The sequence below is a fragment of the Pinus tabuliformis genome, chromosome 9, assembly GCF_031772625.1.
Source record: "Pinus tabuliformis cultivar Carrire ecotype Pingquan chromosome 9, CPIR1, whole genome shotgun sequence".
Lineage (NCBI taxonomy): Eukaryota > Viridiplantae > Streptophyta > Pinopsida > Pinales > Pinaceae > Pinus > Pinus tabuliformis.
This window is the reverse complement of record NC_142307.1, coordinates 297,103,410-297,118,781: the sequence shown is the minus strand read 5'-3', so window position 1 is coordinate 297,118,781 and position 15,372 is coordinate 297,103,410. Positions and strand designations below refer to the sequence as shown.

Sequence of the window (15,372 nt, the reverse complement as noted above, 5' to 3'; positions counted from 1 at the left end):
CACACCATCAATACATGTAACCACAAGAATCCCAAAAAGGACTGCAAAACCCTGGTCTTCCTTAGCCAAAAATTGCTGAGATACAGTGAATAATACAATGATAGCTTATCCCTCAAGAGTCCAACCTTCCAACCTCCGAAAATGATTGAGAAAATACATGATATAGGCAAGCCAACCTCTTCCCTTGCCTCTAGGGGTCGAGCTCATCATCCTAGGAGCTGTTTCAACCAATTCTAAACTAAACACTAAAATCTAGGCAGTGAAAACAACTTGCCTCTATAAGCTAGGAAACCAATTCATTCATTAAATTTTCACCTTTTTCATGAATGAATCTTCTAGAAGAGGTACATAAGTGTAAAAGTGTCATAAAAGTACATTAATTACATCAAAGAGGATAATAATCCACCCCAAAAAGTCAAACAGGGTCAAACTGCGTTTTTATGAGCTGTACACTGAAATTTGGAGAAATTTGCCTGACGGGTCGCGCGCCTCTGCCTTACGGGTCGCGCACTTTTGGGACCACTTTTGGGGCACTTCCATGTGTCCAAATTGAGCAAGAGTAGGCTTTTTGGAAAGGTCTGTGAGTCTACTTTCCAACCCAACTGGAATTTCTGAATTTTGTGGTCATTTTCCCCTCCAAAATTGCAATATCCCAAGGCTGCTTTCTGTGTCTCAAAAATGTGGCAGAAAGTCATTTTTTGCTTGTTTTTTGACTTTCTGGAGGCCCAAAACTTCATAAAATCCTTATTCCATTGATGAGCATATGTAACTTTGCATGAAAAATCTAGAAATGCTGAGTTTTTGCAAAAAGGAGTTGCCAAAATGAAGGGTCGCGCGGGGGGTGAGACCCGTTAATGGGAAAAACCTGCAAATTGCCTGAAAAACCAAAATTTACCCAAAATGCTCAAACTTTTTTGGAATTTGTGCTGTGGTTGGGCTATTTAGTGCCTTGGTCCTTCAATGAAGCCTCGGCCAAGATATGGAGAGGATCGGGCCTTTTTCTCCGTTTTTGTGCTTTGACCAACCGCCTTTGGAGCACCTTCATCTTTGCCTTGCACACGTGCATCTGTGCCCAATAATGATTCTTCATGTTTCTTAGCAATTTCTTATCTTGGTTGGCCTTAGCCAACAACCTCTCTAAATGAGCATTGAGCCGGATAAGCATAGCCTCTCAAGAGATAAAATCCTCCCATGGGATACCCTGCTGTTTTGACTGTTTGAATGCTGTTTCAAGGGGACAAATAGCACAAGGGAAATGTTAGGGAAGGGAGACTTTGAAGGGAAATTGGGAAAAACATATGAAATAGGGAGTTAAGGGAAGGAATCATGATATATACCCCATCACATATATATGATTTGCAAAGGCTTTATGAGAGGTAGGGTTTAGGTTTAGTTTCTTGATTTTTAGGGATAGGGGTAGGGTTTAGGGCTTTTGATATTTTTTTGGTAGGGAGAATGAATAAAATGATGAGGGAGGTGGAAATAGGATGTAGGGAAAAAGTGGGGGTATAAAGGATAACCTTGAAAACAACAAGACAAACCCTAGTTCAACCAACACTTTGACATTTTTGAGCAAATATGCATTGGATTCATTAGTTCAAAATGATTGGCTTTAAACCACATTCACATGCTTTTCACACTTTGGAAAACAATGTATTTTCATGAGGAGAGGCCTACTTGCAACCTTGAAGCAATCCGGGGTTGTTTGGCAGCTTACTGGCGAAATTTGGTGGAGGAATTCCCAACGGGTCGCGCGCCTCTGACGGGTCGCGCCTGTGTAATTTTTACACTGCTGGAGGTGCCCTGACGGGTCGCGCGCCTCTGACGGGTCGTGCCCTTTTGCAGGAGGATTTTGGAGGCCTTCCCGGTGTCAAAATTAGGTACAGAATAGCTCGTTGGAAATTTCTTTGAGTCTACTTTCCAACCCAACTGGAATTTTTAAATTTGGAGTTTATTTGCCCTGTAAAAAATCAAATCTCCCAAGACTGGTCAAAAAGTGCCAAATGAGGCTGCCTCAAGGAAGAGTGCTGTTGCAGTCAACTTTTGAATGCCTTCCTCAACCCCAAATTGAGCTCATGATAGCTCATTGGAAAGATATTTGTGTTTAGTTATCATTTTACCCATCAAGAAAATCATTTGGCCAACCAAGCTAGGAGAAAACTTGATTTTCCCAAGGTCACTTCAGAGGTGCCTTTGATTCTCCTGAGGCAACGATATTCTTTGACATTTCTCTCAAACCATGACACCTGTGAAAAAAGTGAAGGAGGTTTTTCTTCTTTGGCATGTTTTGGACAAAAAAATCTCTCATTTTTAACAAATTCATCCTTTATTGCTCTGGAACATCATTTGAGTGCGACTTGTCCCGATGTGTGAAACAAGGAATTTTGTCGAAATGGAGCGAAATGAAGGGGATAGGGGGCTTCTAAATTCTTGGGGAAATTTTTGGGAGTGGGGAGGGATGTTAGGGAGTAGGGAAAAGTGGAATCTTAGAGATTGAGTGAGGGGAAAGGGTCCAAAAGGGCAAAACACAGGCCGAACCTAGAAAATTGCCAGGTTGTAGCTAGAAACTAGGGTTTGTGGAAAAATGAGGAATTTGGCGGATCTAAGGGATGGGAAGTGTTTGATAAGGTAATTTAAGGATAGGGGAAGGTGTATGAACATCTAGATACAAGTTTTGCTAATGATTTGACCGTCCAAGATAAATTGGCTTCAAAACCCTAGGAGAGGGAAATGAACTTGCCAAGGCACAACTGAAGCATGAACAAGATGTAAAATGACTCATTAGACACTGACATGATAATGACAACCCTATGAATGATGATAGACTCAGATGAATAGTGACATAGATTGGCATTTGGGCCACTTTAGAAGGAGTTAAAGCAAACCCTAGACCTAATGCCTAGTGACCAAATTTTGCTTGAAAACTCTTTGAAATGACAAAATTTGACCTTAACACTCTGAAACCACTTTGTAAGAGCATATTTGATCATTGGAGGATGGCTGGAAAGACTGACACTAACATAAGGCATCAACCATCAATCACTTTCCTTCTTAGTTTTTCATGTCATTCCTTTCTTCATGGAAAGTGGCCTTCTTGATACATATCTGGAACCTTCGTCATATGGCTACTTCTTCCTCATCGTGTTTCTTTTAGGAGTTTCCTTTCACCTCATGAATGATAGTTGTACTTGTAGTTACAATTCTTGTTCCAGTAGCCTTGCATGAACTCATCCAGATATTATTCAAGAAATCAAATCATAACGTTAAATCAAATTGTACCTTTTGAGATGGCCCTTCATCATGACATCTTCCTATAGGTATCAACATCCTACATACTTGTTAACACATCTCCCAAAGATATCCATTGTCAATGGTATTCATCTTTTTCACCATAGTCTTCATATCCTTCTGGGAGATATCCTAGTCAAGTCTTCTTGGTCTTTTGGATGTTTATTGCATTCATCAGGGTTGCATATCTTGTGGTCTCTTCCTTCCTCATGTATTCCATTCCCAGGAGTTTTCAATCAAAGTTTCTTAGTTGTAGTCAACCACCTCACACTTCATATGAGGACATATTATGTTGATTTCATCTAGTTTGACCTATGCCTTCCTGCATCTTTTCAGAGGAGGAGATCCTTTTTCTCTTGATCATGCTTCTTAAGATAGAAGTAATGATCCATGTTACCTACAATAATAAGACATGACATTATAATATTAAACACAAGCATACATACCTTATTTTACCTTTAGGTCATCGAGGCTTCTTCCAGCAGCTTCCTCGACTGAAAAGATCTTCAATCCCTTGATCTACTTCATGTCATAACACCATCATCCCATGAATTCCATAAATTGAAGTTCTTGATGAAACACTTCCTCTCTAGATTAGTGAACCCTTCGATGAGGATTCCATTAGAGAACTTTGAGGATCTTGCATATCCTCATCTAAAAAATGTTTCCTATTTGACTTGATGTATGATGAGCCTTGTCCTAGATGACTTCTTCTTTTCCTGCAATGTCCATTGAGGTTCCTAAGAGCTATATCCTTCATGTTTGACTGCCATAGATTATGTCCTTCATGATTATCATGGTGATGTCATGAGCTCTTGTTTCTAATTCTTCCATGATGCCACATGCATCTTATTATCATGGTCATATCTATAAAATTTAGGAGCTTATGATAGGACCCTTTTGTGAGGGATACCATCATAGTAGAGATTTGTTACTCCCTCTTTCCTTGACCCTTTTCTTTAGCTTCCTCCATCTTTCTGATGATATGAGTTTATTTCCTCAATATTTCCATAGCATTGAATCTTAGTTATACTATTATGTCTTGTTTGGGGACCAAACTTCCCTTTCATTCCTGCACATGTTTGAGTCCTTCAATGCTTTTGCCATCAACTTGTATTTCTATATCTAGCATAGAGACCATAAATTGTTGAATGAGGTAACCTTCTTGTTCATGGATACTGTTACCTTGCCCATCATATAGAAAAATGATGATTGTCTTCTTATCATCTCTCCTAGATCTTCCCAATTGAGATCTCATGAAGATATTCTTTCTTTCTTTGATACCTTCAATCAGGTTTAAGTGATATGACCTTCTTCACTGCATTTCAGAGAGTATATCTTCTAAAATTTCATATATCTCTTTTATGTCTCCTTTCTTGCTACAAAGGGATGAGAGGACCTTAAGAGTTCCCTCCCATGAATTCAAAGGAGACCCATTTCCTTGATATGTTCACTGACTTCTTTTGTCTATGAGCATTATGACAATCACAATCCTCCTTATTCCATGCAAGGATTTTTGATGACCCATCCAACCTATATATCTCCTTGCAATTATGAATTCATTTTACCAAATTGATTAATGAAAATACTTACTTGACAAGTGAAGATAAAATCTTCACCTTGATCATGTTGAGTATGCACTGATGCTTACTCCATGTGATCTTTGAGTTGATGTGATTTTATTGTATATCCTTGGGGTTGTTTTGTGATGCTCCTTGCTGGTGTAGAATCTTGTTGATCCTTGCTTGAGTTGACTAGCATGAGAAACTGGAATCCCTTTTTCAAAGATCTCCTTTGAGACCTTCTAGCACTGTCTAGCACCAAACACCGAAACTACTCCAGACTATAAGTTATTAAGATCTCTGTGGTATGACAGATATTGTAATGACACCCAATTTGTGGCTAGCACCGAAACTGAGGGAGGTTCTATTTTTTCTTCTTTTGACTGTGATCTGAGTTCTGAGCACTAGCATTGAGACTCTACTTTGACTGAGATTACTTGATATTGGCACATAAATTATCTTGAATTGTCTTGTTGTTATAAATTGTCTCCTTAACAAAAACCCTTGTTTTTGTAGATTGATCCTTCAATTTTTGACAAAGACCTTCAACTTGCTTTGATGCCCTTCTTGAAGTTGATCCTTGAATGTGTCTTTTTTTTGCCCTTCCTTTGACTTCAGAACCTTAGCTTTGATACCATGTTGAAAAATTTAGGGTAATCAAGATTAATGAGATTCTTTTTGCATGATAACTATTTGTGAGGCATTTTTATCTTTTTCTTATTAGCATGATCTTCTCTTGATATTATTAGAGTGTGTCATTTTAGTTCATAAAATAGCTACCAAAAACAAAAGAGACAAGAACACAAGATGTTGGCTTTATGCCAGGGCCAAAACCTCTCACTCTTTGAGAGGAAAACCTGCACAAAATTCTTCTTATAGAGATTCCAACTGATGAATACCAAGACCATGACCCTTGACTTATTAGGCCACTCCAAGACCAAGACATTAATCCTCTTCTTCGTCAATGCTGAGATCATCATCATTACCATTGCTTCACTGAGTTCATCATTCTGCACCTTCATTGAGATATTCATCATAACGATGAGATCATTACTGTTGCACCATAGCTCCATCTTCACTTAGATAATTGTTGCACTCTTACTGAGATCATCATTATGTCAACGAGGTCTCTATACTACATGAGAGTTGCACCGAGATATGGATCATGACCTTGTCTTCATTATGATCGAGATCATGATTGCTATTTTACTGAGATCATGACTGTAATTGATATGCCAAGAGTGTATAACAATTAGGTCACAATCATGCCGATATTGTACCTATGTCTAGAGAGAAATGTGGAGCGTGCATGACTGGGAGTTCCTTGCACCAATATCTTCATCACCAATTCTCTTGCTCATGAAACCCACACAACAAGGCATATAAAAACTAATTTTGTTCTCTTTATTACATCATTTACATCAGTAATAATCACATGTCATTATGAAGACTGAACCTAGTTACACTTTCTTCAACATTGCGGACTCAAGAAAGCCCTATATGGCTTGAAGCAAGCTCCAAGGGCATGGTATGCAAGAATCGATGCATGTCTATTAAGGATTGGGTTCATCAAAAGTTTTGTTGATGCAAATCTCTACATCAAAATAGTGAAGGATGAACGGGTCATTATACTACTATATGTGGACAATTTGTTTATTACAGGTGTGGAGAGAAAAAATCCAGAATGCAAGAAAACGTTGGCAGTGGAATCCGAAATGAAAGATATGGGACTCATGCAGTATTAATTAGGTTTGGAAGTCTTGCAGAAACCTGGTGAGGTATATCTTGGTCAAGCAAAATACATAATCAATATGTTGCAGAAGTTTGGTATGATGGATTCCAAGCCTATGACTACTCTCATGATCACTAACCTCAAGAAGTTGAGAATCTATGAATCTAGTCTTGTTGATACTACTAGTTATCGTAAGTTGGTGAGCTCTCTAATGTACTTAGTGAATACACGACCCGATATAAGTTTCGTTGTGAATGTTCTTAGTCAATTTTAGTTGGAGCCTCGTCATGACCATTGGATAGTTGTCAAGCATATTTTGAGATATCTATGTGGCACAATACATCACTGCCTAAAATATGATAGTAAGGAAGTCAAGTTAACAATTTTTATAGATTCTGATTTGGGTGGCAGTGAGACTAATGGAAGGAGCGCTATTGGTGGATGTTTCAATTTGGGATCTGCAATGATTTCATGGATGAGTAGAAAATAAGATCATGTTGCGTTAAGTAGTGTTGAAGTCGAATATGTTGTTGCATGTGAAGTAGGAAAGGAAGTTGTTCGGTTAAGGAAACTCTTGTCAGATTTGTTTGGAAAGCCTCTGGATCCTATAGTGATAAATTGTGATAATCAAAGTAGCATCAATATGTCTCAAGACCTCGTATTCCATGCAAGGACGAAGCATATGAACAACAAGTACCATTACATTAGAAGTTTGGTTCAAGATAGAGTCGTAAATTTGCAATATATTCTAATAGATGAAAAGGTTGTGGATGTGCTGACAAAATCTCTCCCGAATAAGAAGTTTGAATATTTCAACAGCATGCTTGGATTGGTTGATGTTACAAATCTGGTTGGGAGGGAGAGTTGAAGCATCTTATGGCAAGACGCTTGGGAGGAAATTTGGTTGGCATATGTGTTGATGTCTAGTTCCCAAAGAGGGACAGTGGCGTTGGTCATGGAGCCCTGACCTTGGATACACACCTAGATCCCTGTGTTGATGGTTAACAAGTAAGCTTGAGTCCATCTTAGTCCCACCTGGATAGGTTACCCTGGTTAGGAATCTAGTCTATAGAATTGCATGTGCTAAGCTCTTCATAGTTCATTTCATTTTGATACCATCCATTTACCTTCATATGTATGTAATTATGAATACCTCCCTAGTTAAGAGGGAGTGTTGAAGAATGTAACTAGTTTCGGTCTTCATAATTGTATTTATCAAAAGAAATTTTATTATTGATGTAATTGACTTATTAAAGCATGGGTTTCATGCATTGGTCAATGTTTTTATAGATGAAAGTCTCCATTGAATACTTCTAGGGTTTGTCATGATTCGTAAAGTCATCGTCATATTTATTAGAGCCTTCTTGGGATTTCGTTCCATGTAAAAAGATTTATTTTTGAGTTGAAATTGTCATTTGTCACCTCCACACAAAGTCGGCCCTGTCTTCAGCAAGTCGGCCTAGATTAGGGAAATTCGACCTCGCAAGAAGGTTATTTATCAAGAAACTTGACTTCATTTGGAGAGAATCATCAATAAGTTTGATCTCTAAGAAGAAGTAGTTGGAAAAGAGTGTGAAGTTCTTGGAGAATAAGGAGAGAAACTAGGAAGAAGAAAATCAAGTTTTTGGGCTACCTTTCTCTCACACGTGTGAAGATATTGGGCTAAAGTTGGGGCTGAAATTTTGTTTCTACCGAAAATCTGTTGTTGGGGGGTGAAATTTTGATATGAAGTTGCACCTTGAAGAGTTGAAACTTGGAAGGTTGAGCAAAGGATGTCTACAAGGAGGAAGGGTTGACTTGGTCGTTGGAGGAGGTCTTTGTCTAGTTCTAAGAGGTCTTGGAGTCTCATCTTGATCTGAAGATATTAATGGAAGAGTTTGACTGGGTTTTCCCCTAGATAGGGTTTTTGCCTTAGCTGAGTGCCTACATATTGTGCCTTATGTTCTTGTGATCTTCATACATACATAATTTGGTAATTTCTTGATGAAAGATTAACTAATAAAGAAGTAAAAGAAGCCAACATAATTCAAAAGTAATTATCAAGAAAGAGGAATTAAACCCTAATTGCTACAAGCCTTGATTTCTCAACATTTCTAAATTAGATATTAAAATAAATATTAAATGGTTTATTTATGTATCTAGTTGAAATATGAAAATATAAATAATATCAATTTTATTTGTTTTTTATTTTAATTACTTCAAAGGGATTTTAAAAGTTGATATAAAACATGGAAATATTTTATTTATAACTAAGAGATGGTGAAATATTTTTACCATATCTCATTTTTATTGGGTTGTAATATCACCAACCAATAAAGCGAGCATAGTTAGAGCGAGACTACTTTAAAATAACAACAAAAAATGTATATTTGTTTTTTATTTTGATTATAGCTAACATTATTTTTAATTTAAAGAATATTTTATTTTTATTTTAAAAGGGACAAGTGTCAACTCCACTTTGAGCACAAACAAAATTACACATCACTCTCATATTGTTCTATAGAATGTACCTCTCAACTCAATAATGTTAAAAAAAATAATAAAATTAAAATCAATTCAATTAAAAATATTAAATAAGAAGAAGAAGAAGAAGAAGTAAGTAAATTATACACACCCTTACACATTACACAATATATAGACATATAATTGATGGAATTGAAGAAGATCACAATATAGATTGAGGAAATTATGAAAGCTAACAACAAATATTAACTTGAAAACAAACAACACAACAACCAATTTAGGGAAGTTTTTCTCACATTGTTTGTGGAACTCTCTCATGGATGTTTAGTTAGCTCTATATGTAAATTTTCATATCATATTACACAATTTACACAATTTGAATAGCTCTATGTGTAAACTTCCATATTATATTACACACTTTGAATAAAGATAGAGCACAAAGAAAAGAAAAATATTGAAAAGCTTGGGATCTCTGTAACCTTAACCACAACAATTGAAAACTAGAATTTTTCTTTTAATTGAATGACCTTCCCTAACACCCTAAAACCTTAACATTAATTAAATAAGATAAGGTACATCTTAAGCCTGGATTTATGAAGTATCCACAGGGATCACATTTGTAAACATGTATTATTTTTTAGTATAAAGGAATTAATATGTAACATAGAATTAAATGATAAAAAAATTACATATTTGAAGAAATTTGATCCCTCATGGTGCTTGATAAATTTGGATTTAAGATGGATCTAGCCTAGTTCTTAAGAACTTATGAATATAATTCTATAGTATGAGTACAATTTATAGTGAGATTCATGAGTTCTTTATTCATTTGTGCTCACACCCATAAAAATATGGGGAGAGGCTTGAATCCTATAGATTTTTTTACAAATTAGTTTTCTTTTTTCCAAAGGCAAGAGAATGCTACCTTAAATCTAATTGCATAAGAAAACATAGTAAATGAACATTCACTATGAGATCAATATCAAAAATTGGGTTATGTGGAGCTGTGTAGAGTGTAGTGGGACCCCTAATTTATTTTTACTTCTTGTTCTCTAAGCTACATTTTGGATTTCCTTTCTCAAGTGAGAGTTGTAAAATCTAGGGAAGAGTTGAGATTTTTATTGGTTGCCATCATCAAAATGAAGGGATATTTATTGAGAACTTCTTTGAATTCTAATGGAGATTTATTAGGATGTTGTCCAAAGTCTTCAACTCAAACACTTTTCACTTTCTATGCTCCTTCTCCATTTTTTTTTAATCTAGAGAATCTATAGACTTGTTTCCTATCATCGAGGAGAACTGGGATAGAGTCAATGAGACTGCCATTATACTCTTAATCCTAGCACAATTGCACACAAGCCTTGCTAGATAGGTAAATCAAATTTCAAACCTAGGCGGGGCCCCTATATTAGTTAGAAAATGCATTCCAGTGCCAAGCATCCACTTTTCAACTTTGCTCCCAATTTGTTATTATTTGAATTAAGTCAATTGTTAGGTCCATCTTAGGTCAATGTTACCATAAACACCTTAATCAAAGGAGGGATCCCAAGGATTTTCATTTCATAGCCTCCTTATCCGTTTTGGGATGCCTCTAGAAGGTCCCATATTTGAATTTTAATAGAATGATGGGGGGAGCACCAGATATTCTAAAGGATCAAACTTCTTTTCAAGATATTTTGATCTTTTAGAGGATATTCTTCCTCCTCTTGACTTGAAATGGGGGTGGATTCCCATGTTGTTGAGGTCCTTCACTCTCTAGAGTCACTATAGGAAGTCCCTTATTTTCCTATATTAGGATTTCTCTATCTTGCTTAGGGGAGGAAGGGGGGATGATTTATGTTTCTAATCTAGGAAATACTTTGTTTCGTGGGAGATTCAACATTCAAAATTTGTTTGGGGTTAAATTTGTTTTTCTATTATTATTGGAGTGAGGAGTATCTTGAGGTTATCTTCTCTTTTTGTTCTAAGTTTTGGATGCTTACTAAAATTATCCCTCATTCAATTAGGGTGAGTATATTTCTGAAGCGATTTTCTCAAAGTTCCCATTCTTAGGACAACCATTACACTTAAATGGAATTTGTTGACAAGCCAATTGTTGCACATGGATCTTGTTTTCGATTTGAAGCTTTATCTCATTAGAAAAGACTTCTTCAAGATTAAATTTAGTATAAATTCAAGTGCATGAGTATGTGCCTCATCTTTGTTTAGTTGTTTACAAAAATACCCATGATTTATTGTTGATTTCCCAAGGGTTTCATTCTCTTAGAGGTCTGGGGAGGGGGGAGTACTATGAATGAAAATGAAATAATTAAGGGTAGCTCCTCCTCTAGACCAAATTTCGAAGACCATATTTCAAATATAGTGCATTAGCTCTAAGGGACTAGGGACCATTAAAAAATGGTATCATGGTATTCTTTAAATTGAAAATGAAAAGAAATGTAACCCTTGTCATTGAGGTAGAATTGAACCCCAACCCTCACATAAGGGATGCGTTTATTTTTTATCCATGCTTTTAAGACTTTTTTATTCATCCATGCCCCCATGAATTTCCCAATCAATATTTTTTCTAAAAAAAACATTGTTTTTGTCTTCATACTAACAAGGGGAATGCATAGTTTGTGGATGTCAAAAATTGAATCATTGTAAGTAGATTATACACTACAAAATTTAACCTAAAAACTTATATAACTAAAACTAAAAACAATAATCAATATTACTACTACAAAGTATCGTTAATAATTAAAACAAGAAGCGTGCAAATGTGAACCCTAAAAATAACATCACTTTTATGTATTAATTCTAAAATTAATAAAGTAAATGCTATAGCCCAAAACTCAAACTTTCAAACCATCACAATAGTGCACCCTGCTTCTCCTTCATAGAATAGGAAGAAGATATGGTCATGATTAATCTAGACACATGCACAACACCACCTCAACTAATCTAGTGTGCCTTCCTTGCATGGATAGTTGAGCCACATAAAGTGCACATCTTCTTGAGATGTTCTACGGGATGAAATGATGCATTCTCCTACAAATTTACACCCTTAACTAACGGTGGGAGTCAGCATGCATGGACGTGTAGTCTAACCATGGAGATATGCCGTCTAATCACGCCCTTTATTTGTGCATGCAAAAACTAAATAAAATAAAATTGAGAATGGGGACTAAACTAGTAAATAAAGAAAAGCATATAAACTATAAATGAATAGAGGATGGTGCATGCATGATTTTGACATGCATGCGCTCCCTATCTTTTTCTCCTCCATAAATTCCTTGAGCGTTCTCATTACATTGTTGTTCTCTACTATGCTCGAAGAAGGAAAGTGATATAGCTAGAACACAACTTGAGCTACATACAAGTAATGCTAACTCTCTCCCTCTTAGTTAGGAAAGTGCTCTCCACCACAACAAGCCTCTCCCTAAACATCTCAAAATCCCCCTTTGCCAAGGGCTTGGTTAGGATATATGAAAATTGTTGATATGTACGAAAGTATTGAAGAAAAACCACACCCTTTTGTATCCTATCTCTAATGAAGTAGTGTGTGATCTCCATATGCTTGGATTGATCATGTAATACTATATTCTCAAAGAGTTTGTCACAAGTTTGATTGTCATAGTAAAATCATGGTCTTGTCCAAAGTCTTATCTATCAACTTTATTAATAACTTGTGAAGTAAGACTATTTCACAACTAGTAGCATTGCCTACCATGTATTTTTCTTGTACTAAGCTAAGTATCATTGAAGCTTACTTCCTATTGAACTAGGAAAGTATACAAGAACCTATATTAAATCAACACCTTGAAGTGCTCCTCCTGTCACTAGCACTAATTACACAATCCAAATTTGTAAGCCATTTAATACCAACTCTCCATCACCAACATACCTCAAACCAAAATGCATTATGCCCTTCAAGTACTAGAGCACATTTGTTGTAGTAACACAATGAACTTGTATGGGCTCCATCATAGTTGGCTCAAAGTATTAACTACAAAATAAATATCAAGTCTTATCTTTACTAGATACATAAAGGAACCTTGTTAAGTTATGGTATGTTCTATGCTTATAACAGTTTACTTCTTTTCCTTATTATATTCCATAGATCAACAATCACATGTACATAAAGTAAAGTGCAGATAGAACATTAAACGATCGACAAAAAACAAGCCAAGACAAGAGACACAAGATGTGGCGGCTAGCCAGGGACAAACCCCACAATGTGTGGGGAAACCCTTTGATCAAATATTCTTTTATCTTCAATAATTCAGCAGAGAGAAATAGTACAATAAATTTGATTTATATCCGCAGTAGAAAACCCTAGATCAGCAGCATCAACATTAGCGGCTTCATCATCAAAACTAGGGCAGACGATATCTCACAAACCGACCGTCGGATCAGCTTGATTCCACCACCAAAAGTTGCGGTTTCCAGAGGAGGTTCAGATGAACCTACAACGTAGTTCAGATGAGGAGATCTTCTAGTCCACGTAGGTCAATCTTTACTTCTGCAGTTGCAGCTTTAGTTTCGGCAACTTCCAACTTCAAACTAGGGCAGTCGATATCTTAAAAACCATTCGTCGGATTGACTTGATTCCACCACCAAAAGTTGTGGCTTTCAAAGGAGGTTCAGATGAACCTACAACACAATTCAGATGAGGAGATATTCTAGTCCACGCAGGTCAATCTTTACTTCTGTAGTTGCAGCTTCAGTTTCAGTAGCTTTCGGCTTCACATGTGTGAGGGAGAGACCCTTTTCTGCGTAGTAGAGAAGAGGCTCTTTTCTACGCAGTAGAGAGAGATATGTGATGAGATGAGTGAGTCTAAATGAGGAAAAGTCCTCCTGTATTTATACACAATGTTGGTGTTTGAATAGATGTGACTATTGGGCTTCTGAGCCTACATGAGTTGTAGGTCGGCTTGATAATAATTCCATAATCAAAATAAATTCATATCTCCATGAATACTTATCGGAATCGGATGATCTTTATATCAATCCTACACCTCTCGATGAGAGGAATCTAATAAAGATATTATCAGCCATGAATAAGATGATCCACATGAATTTTTTTCCCTAGTTGCCAATTTTAACACTCCCTCTCAACTAGGGAGAACTTCATCTGCAATCTGTCTATCGGTCATTACTATTCATCCATCAAATGCACTGCCCTGTATAGCCTGACCCTTGCCCTGCTCTACTCTATTCTGCCTGTTCTGCTTTGTCTTGTTTTGCCCTGTACTGATCTGTATGGCTCTGCTCTATTATGCGCTGCTCTGCTTTGTTCTATTCTGATATGCTTTTGTCCAAATTATGAAGAAGAAGAAATGATCGAGGATGTATCATATTGACTCAAAGTCAATCTCAGAGTATGTACCACTAGTCCCAGACCAGTCTCAACCAACCTGAAGTCAGCGTCATAGTGAGTACAACTCCACTGGTCCCAGACCAGTCTCAACCGACCCGAAGTCAGCTTCATAGTGAGTACCACTCCTACCACTGGTCCCAGACCAGTATCGCAGTCTTAGAGAGTGTACCACTAGTCCCAGACTAGTCTCAACCAACCCAAAGTCAGCGTCATAGTATGTACCACTCTCACTAGTCCCAGACCAGTACTACACTGACACGAAGTCAGTCTCAGAGTATGTACCACTCGTCCCAGACCAATCTCAACCGACCCGAAGTCAGTGTCATAGTATGGTACAACTCCTACCACTGGTCCCATACCAGTATCATTGATCCCAGATCAATGGAGGTCATCCTAGCGTAGGGAGTATGGTAGATACAACGATGCATCCATTGTTACTACTATAGTCCCTAACTTCATTTCCCTGCTCATTGATCGGATGAGAGGTACTTCGCATGAGTAGGATGCCTCAATAGGAGAACTAATCAATCCTGTCCTCACAGGAGAACACATCAATCTTGCTACAATCGCCATGGAGAACACATCAATACAGGCCTCACAGGAGAACACATCAATCCTGCTATAATTGCCATGGATAACACATCAATCCAAGCCTCACAGGAGAACACATCAATCCTGCTACAATTGCCATGGAGAACAAATCAATCCAGGCCTCACAGGAGAACACATCAATCCTGCTATAATCGCCATGGAGAACACATCAATCCAGGCCTCACAGGAGAACACATCAATCATGCTACATAGGAGAGTGAATCATCCCATTCCACAAGAGAGCGAATCATCTTGTCCCACAAGAGAGTGAATCATCTTATTCCAGTGCGCACCACCAGGGGAGGGTGAGTCACCCTGTTGTCGTATGTTTCTCCAGTAAGAGCCACAAGCCCTCAGAGCTCCTAGAGCTCAAT

General features: G+C 37.2%; 1 protein-coding gene across 1 annotated transcript in view; it reads right to left on the bottom strand.

The window, feature by feature from the left end:
- Positions 1–13,035, bottom strand: part of LOC149148380 (calmodulin-binding receptor-like cytoplasmic kinase 2) — a 68,253-nt gene extending 55,218 nt beyond the window's left edge. Inside the window, exon 1 of the mRNA XM_089441072.1 lies at positions 12,932–13,035. The gene's annotated coding sequence lies outside the window, so the exon portion shown is untranslated. The remainder of the gene's footprint in view (positions 1–12,931) is intronic.
- Between the last annotated feature and the right edge of the window lie 2,337 nt (positions 13,036–15,372).